This window comes from Ovis aries, chromosome 13, assembly GCF_016772045.2.
Source record: "Ovis aries strain OAR_USU_Benz2616 breed Rambouillet chromosome 13, ARS-UI_Ramb_v3.0, whole genome shotgun sequence".
Taxonomy (NCBI): Eukaryota; Metazoa; Chordata; class Mammalia; order Artiodactyla; family Bovidae; genus Ovis; species Ovis aries.
Genome location: NC_056066.1, coordinates 81743850 through 81751238, shown reverse-complemented (window position 1 = coordinate 81751238; position 7389 = coordinate 81743850).

Genomic DNA, 7389 nt, shown 5'->3' with positions numbered 1-7389 from the left:
TTTCCAGACAATAGAGGATGGGCCAGTCACTGGACTGGTTTCCCCCGTGTCTTTTCTTACTCTATTTTCTGGCTGAATTCCCATCTGGGGCATGGAGGCTCGCCATGTCTACTTACTTGCCCCGGCTTTTAAGATCCACGTGAGAGGGAGCCCAAGGCGGGGCATCCCCCGCTATTCAAGAGGACGCCGGTGGCCTAACATAGATGGTGCAAGTTCCTTGTCTGGAACTTTATTGGCTTTCCACGTAAACCAAGTTATTCAGCCTCTTTTCTCCACTAAATTTTCCTACTACACTATTTCTTCTTCAGAGAAGGCAATGGCCACCCACTCCAGTACTCTTGCCTGGAAAATCCCAAGGATGGAGGAGCCTGGTAGGCGGTAGTAATTTCTTTTATATTTCTAAATAAATTAGTTTTTCCTCACCATGCTGTTCCTGCTTCAAATTACCCTGGATCCACTGGGGCTGGACCCCGGCATCTCCACCTATCATCAGTTTAAATAACAAGGAGTTTGCGGCAAAGTAGACCCAGGGCTTGTGAAGTCAGAAGAGAAAAACACAAATATTGCATATTAATGCATATATATGGAATCTAGAAAAATGCTACAAATGAACGCACGTGCAGGGCAGGAATGCAGACAGACACAGGGAATGATCTTGTGGACACAGCAGGGGAGGAGGGGCTGGCACAAGCTGGGAGACTGGCAGTGACCTGCATACACCACCCTGTGCAAAACACACAGCAGAGGGGAGCTGCCCCAGAGCACAGGGAGCCAGGGTGAGGGGGGAGCCGCCCCAGAGCACAGGGAGCCAGGGTGAGGGGGGAGCCGCCCCAGAGCACAGGGAGCCAGGGTGAGGGGGGAGCCGCCCCAGAGCACAGGGAGCCAGGGTGAGGGGGGAGCCGCCCCAGAGCACAGGGAGCAAGGGTGAGGGGGGAGCCACCCCAGAGCGCAGGGAGCCAGGGTGAGGGGGGAGCTGCCCCAGAGCGCAGGGAGCCAGGGTGAGGGGGGAGCTGCCCCAGAGCACAGGAGCCAGGGTGAGGGGGGGAGCCACCCCAGAGCACAGGGAGCCAGGGCGAGGGGGGAGCCGCCCCAGAGCACAGGGAGCCAGGGCGAGGGGGGAGATGCCCCAGAGCATAGGGAGCCAGGGCGAGGGGGGAGCCGCCCCAGAGCACAGGAGCCAGGGTGAGGGGGGAGCCGCCCCAGAGCACAGGAGCCAGGGTGAGGGGGGAGCCGCCCCAGAGCACAGGAGCCAGGGTGAGGGGGAGCCGCCCCAGAGCGCAGGGAGCCAGGGTGAGGGGGAGCTGCCCCAGAGCACAGGAGCCAGGGTGAGGGGGAGCTGCCCCAGAGCACAGGAGCCAGGGTGAGGGGGAGCCGCCCCAGAGCACAGGAGCCAGGGTGAGGGGGGAGCCGCCCCAGAGCACAGGAGCCAGGGTGAGGGGGGAGCCGCCCCAGAGCACAGGAGCCAGGGTGAGGGGGGAGCCGCCCCAGAGCGCAGGGAGCCAGGGTGAGGGGGGAGCTGCCCCAGAGCACAGGAGCCAGGGTGAGGGGGGAGCTGCCCCAGAGCACAGGGAAGCCAGGGTGAGGGGGGAGATGCCCCAGAGCACAGGGAGCCAGGGTGAGGGGGGAGCCACCCCAGAGCGCAGGGAGCCAGGGTGAGGGGGGAGCTGCCCCAGAGCGCAGGGAGCCTGGGTGAGGGGGGAGCTGCCCCAGAGCACAGGGAGCCAGGGTGAGGGGGGAGCCACCCCAGAGCGCAGGGAGCCAGGGTGAGGGGGGAGCTGCCCCAGAGCGCAGGAGCCAGGGTGAGGGGGGAGCTGCCCCAGAGCGCAGGGAGCCTGGGTGAGGGGGGAGCTGCCCCAGAGCACAGGGAGCCAGGGTGAGGGGGGAGCCGCCCCAGAGCACAGGGAGCCAGGGTGAGGGGGGAGCCACCCCAGAGCGCAGGGAGCCAGGGTGAGGGGGGAGCTGCCCCAGAGCGCAGGAGCCAGGGTGAGGGGGGAGCTGCCCCAGAGCGCAGGGAGCCTGGGTGAGGGGGGAGCTGCCCCAGAGCGCAGGGAGGCCAGGGTGAGGGGGGAGCCACCCCAGAGTGCAGGGAGGCCAGGGTGAGGGGGGAGCTGCCCCAGAGCACAGGGAGGCCAGGGTGAGGGGGGAGCCACCCCAGAGCACAGGGAGGCCAGGGTGAGGGGGGAGCTGCCCCAGAGCGCAGGGAGGCCAGGGTGAGGGGGGAGCCACCCCAGAGTGCAGGGAGGCCAGGGTGAGGGGGGAGCTGCCCCAGAGCACAGGGAGGCCAGGGTGAGGGGGGAGCCACCCCAGAGCATAGGGAGCCAGGGTGAGGGGGGAGCCGTCCCAGAGCGCAGGGAGCAAGGGTGAGGGGGGCGCTGCCCCAGAGGAGCTCTGTGACGGCCTAGAGGGCGGGATGGGAAGGGTGAAAGAGAGGCCCAGGAGGGAGGCAATACATGTACACACAGCTGATTCCCCAGCGGTTCAGCCGTAAAGAAGCCACCTACAATGCAGGATATCCAGGTTCAATCCCTGGGTCAGGAAGACCCCCTGGAGAAGGGAACGGCAGCCCACTCCAGCATCCTTGCCTGGAGAATCCCATGGACAGAGGAGCCTGGCAGGATGCAGTCCATGGGGTCCAGAAAGAGTCAGACGCGACTTCGCTACTAAACCACACCCCACAGCTGATTCAGATTGTTGGGAAACCAACAGCAGAAACCAACACAGCACTGTGAAGCCATTCTCTCCAATCAAATTTTAAAAAATAATAATCAGCCCTCTGCTTACTTTTGGTGTGTTACGTCCTGGAAATTTATGACCCAGATGGCTCCCTATTTGTACGTCCCTGAAAGCTAAGGGGTGGTTTTTCACATTCTAGCCACCTGAAATCTCAGCCTTGACATTTCCCATGAAATGTACCTAGAGCACAATTCCATTTCATCCGTCTTTATAGAGAAAAGCAACAGTCCTTTTTTGCCAGAGGCAATTATGTGGATGGCAATACCAATTAGGTCTTCCTGGTAGATTTTAGCAAACGCTTCACTGTTTAATCTGCCTGGTGTCATTCTTCAGCTCTGGCTTCCATCAGCAAGCCACCCGTTTGCTCTTTCTGAAGCAATTTCTTTAAACCATCTGTGTGGCTGTAATAGGAACAGTCATGTATACTAAACCATTTTCTGTCCACTGGTCCAGGGGTGGGCTCCTGGTCCAGACTGCACCAGGAGGGACCGCCTGGGGAAACCGAGAACTGTAAGAAAGAGGGCCACACACAAGTTCTGGACTGGAAGCTCTAAAGCCCGGAGAAGCACCTTCAACCAGGTGGAAAAGTCCAAGGTTGCCAGTAAAGGGGAGACCGAGAGACTAAAGCCGATAAACCAGATGCACAAAGAGCAGCAGGACAGAAGGAAAACCATGTCTGTGGTGTAGGGGCTTCCCTGGTGGCTCAGGGGTGAAGAATCTGCGTGCTGATGCAGGAGGTGCAGGTTCGATCCCTGGGTCGGGAAGACCCCCTGGAGGAGGGCATGCCAACCCACTCGTGTTCTTGCCTGGAGAATCCCACGGACGGAGGAGCCTGGCGGCTACAGTCCACGGGGTTCTCAGAGTCAGACATGGCTTAGTGACTAACCAACTACTAGATACGAGTCTCTGACTCCAGAAGCGCCTGAGGCAGAGCCCCACGCTGTCCTGACACTGTGGGAGAAACACCCCAGAGTCCTTACAACTCAGTCCTCTTTTTGCTCAAGCTCAATTGTGGTAGCTTTCTGTCATTCACAACCCAAAGAGACACCCAAGCTGTTGGAAACCTCAGCCCCATTATTTCCCATTAAACACATCTGTACATCAGTGGCGTTCCATTTCTCTTTACAGAGAAACAGCATCACCATCTGCTAGAGGCGATATATTTTAGGCAGGACTTCAGAACTTCATAGCAACACAAATTAATTCTTCTTGGTAGATATATTCAGCATGAGAGGTATCTTGGTATCATCACAAAAATCAACGGCCACAGAAGCCTGTTACTTTCCAAGACACACACTGGTGTTTGGAACGGTTGGGTTTAGTACATGAAAAATCGGAAGACACATAATATGTCTATGTGCGTGTGTGTGTGTGTGTGTGTGTGTGTGTGTGTATGTGTATTAGAGTTTGGGGGGACAGTGGTGAGTTCAATGAAAGGCCCAGCTCGTTGATTATTTAGATGATGGTACCAAGGTCAAAGGTAAAACAACCCTAAGGAAAGTCAAGAGCAAACAGAGGTAGAGAAGTCTAATTTCACTCATTCACTCAGGACACATTTGAGCGTCTTTCCCATTCCAGGCACCAGACTGTACCTTGTTGCTGTTGGTCTTTACCTGCTAAGTTGGGTCCCACTCTTTTGCAACCCCATGAACTGTCGCCCACCAGAGTCCTCTGTTCATGGGATTTCCCAGGTAAGAATATGGAATGATTCGCCCTTTCCTTCTCCAGGGGATCTCCCCCACCCCGGGACCCAACCCGAATCTCCTGCGTTGGCAGGGGGATTCTTTACCACCGAGCCATCAGGGACGGCTGTGTGCTCTATCTTAAGTACATCCATACCCTCTTTTTCAACAGATGATGTTGACCTCTTTGCTTGTGTAAGATGACCATGGAAAATCCCTTTGGAAAATAAGAGCTTTAGAAGGTAGAACCTCAAGGATTTCATGAGGAGGAAGAAGAGAAGGGAAAGAATGTGAAGGATGATAACTAGACTGGCCATATCCTCAGCACATATAAGAGCTCTCCCTCCTTATTAAAAAACTGTAGCAAAGAAACAAATGCTTCCACACATGAAGACCCCACTGGGGCCTCTCTGTCGCTCTGGCAGAAGGCAGGGTAGCGTAACAAGCTAATCACATGGACTGTTAGTTACCACGACCTAACAGTTCACAGTTACTTACGGCCCCTTCTTGGCTCTCTGCAGTCAGACCAGTTACTGACTCCTCTGCGCCTCAGGTTCTTCATCTGCAAAATGGAGACGTGTGCGCGCCCTCAGCCATGCCTGACTCTTCTGTGACCCCATGGACTGTAGTCCACCAGGCTCCTCTGTCCAAGGGATTTCCCAGGCAAGAACACTGGAGTGATTCATTTCCTTCTCCAGGGGATCTTCCTGACCCAGGGATCCAACCTGTGTCTCCTGTATCAGCAGGCAGATTCTCTACCACCAGCACCACCTGGGAAGCAAAATGGAAATAAACAGCAATAAAGTTGACCTCTTGGGTAATTGTGAAAATTAAATATAAGTTCCTCCATATAAAGCAATTAAAACGTTGCCTAGGGCTTCCCTCGTGGTCCAGTGATTAAGAATCCACCTTGCAATGCAAGGGACACCGGTTCCACCCCTGGCCCAGGAAGATCCCAGGTGCCACCGGGCAACCAAGCCCATGCGCTGCAGCGACTGAAGCCCTCCCACCAAGAGCCTGTGCTCCGCAACAAGAGATGCTCTGCGCTGCGATGCCAGCACCCGCGGCTAGGGAGCGCCCGCAATCGCCGCTAGGGAGCGCCCCCGATGACTGCTAGGGAGCGGCCCGATGGCTACTAGGAAGCACCCCCAATCGCTGCTAGGCAGCACCCCCAATCACTAGCAGCCCCCGATGGCTACTAGGGAGCGGCCCCGGATGGCCGCTAGGGAGCGCCGGCAATCGCCGCTAGGGAGCGCCCCCGATGGCTGCTAGGGAGCGACCCGGTTCGCTGCTAGGGAGCGACCCGGTTCGCTGCTAGGGAGCACCCCCGATCGCTACTAGGGAGCGGCCTGGATCGCTGCTAGGGAGCGCCCCCGATGGCCGCTAGGGAGCGCCGGCAATCGCCGCTAGGGAGCGCCCCCGATGGCTGCTAGGGAGCGACCCGGTTCGCTGCTAGGGAGCGACCCGGTTCGCTGCTAGGGAGCACCCCCGATCGCTACTAGGGAGCGGCCTGGATCGCTGCTAGGGAGCGCCCCCGATGGCCGCTAGGGAGCGCCCCCGATCACTAGCGGCCCCCAATGGCTGCTAGGGAGCGCCCCCCATGGCTGCTAGGGAGCAGCCCGGTTCGCTGCTAGGGAGCGCTCCCGATCGCTGCTAGGGAGCGGCCCGACTGCCACAACTAGAGAAAGTTCATGCGAACAAAAGAAGACTCAGCGCAGCCAAAATTTAAAAAAAAAAAATCAATAAATGACTGTTTTACCAGTTGCCTGGACTATTGCCGGCCCCTACGTCACACACACTCACTGTCTTAGCTGCCGTCACTGCGACAAGTGCTCACTCAGGGACAGTGCCAGTGACTTCGTGTGCACCGTTTCATTTACTCGCAACAATCCAGGAGTGTGTGGTTGGGGAAGGGGAGGGGCACTGGCCACTCTCAGATCACTGACCTGCCTGGCAACACACAGCTGCCAACTGCAGAGCAGAAACACCACCCAGATCATCCTGACCCCAAAGAACACGGGCGTCTCCCGTGCAAACGCAGGAAGTGCAGAGACAAACAGCGTTACCAGACAACAGACAAGAAGCCCGTTCCCTCGAGGATCCGCAGACGTCTGAATCACCCACAATGCCTAACTTAGGAGTTCCTAATTCTGAGCCAAACACCTGATTTTGCACACCATATTGCGTGAGCCGCAGAAATGTGTGATTTTAAGGCGCGTGCTGGGACTCTTGTTGAAGGCTGCCCATAGTCAGATTGATCCAGATTCGGATGTTAGGTTTGAGGTCGGCCTGGCCCTAGGGTTTTTTGGAGGTTGTTGCTGTTCAGATGCTAAGCCATCCCCAACTCTTGGTGTCCCCAGGTACTGAAGCCCACCAGGCTCCTCCGTCCATGGGATTTCCCGGGCAAGAACACTCAAGTGGGTTGCCATTTCCTTCTCCAGGGGATCTTCCAGACCCAGCAATTGAGCCCGCGCCTCCTCCTGGCAGGAGGATTCTTTACCACTGAGCCACGTGGGAAACCCTTTCCGGGAGGTGTGCTGTGCGCTGTCACTTCAGTCGTGCCCAACGCTCTGCGACCCCAAGGACTGCAGCCCGCCAGGCTCCTCTGTCCACAGGTTTCTCCGGGCAAGAACACTGGAGTGGGCTGCCTTGCCCTCCCCCAAGGGATCCTCCCACCCAGGTTTGGAACCTGCGTCTCGTCTGTCTCCCGCACTGCCTTGGGATTCTTAACACTAGCGCCGCCTGGAGGTAGCAGAGCCCAACTCCACGCTGAAGCGGGGGGCGGACGCAGATGACGGAGACTGTGGAACATTTCAGGCAGAAGCCATACCCTGAGCAGAGGTGAGAAATACAAATGCATGAGGCCATCAAGGAGTCTGAATGACCTTCATCCACTGCGGTGATGAGAAGTCACAGGAAATCAAGCTGGGGAAAAAGGTAGGGGTCACGCAGTGTGGGAGCCTCAGGCCATCAT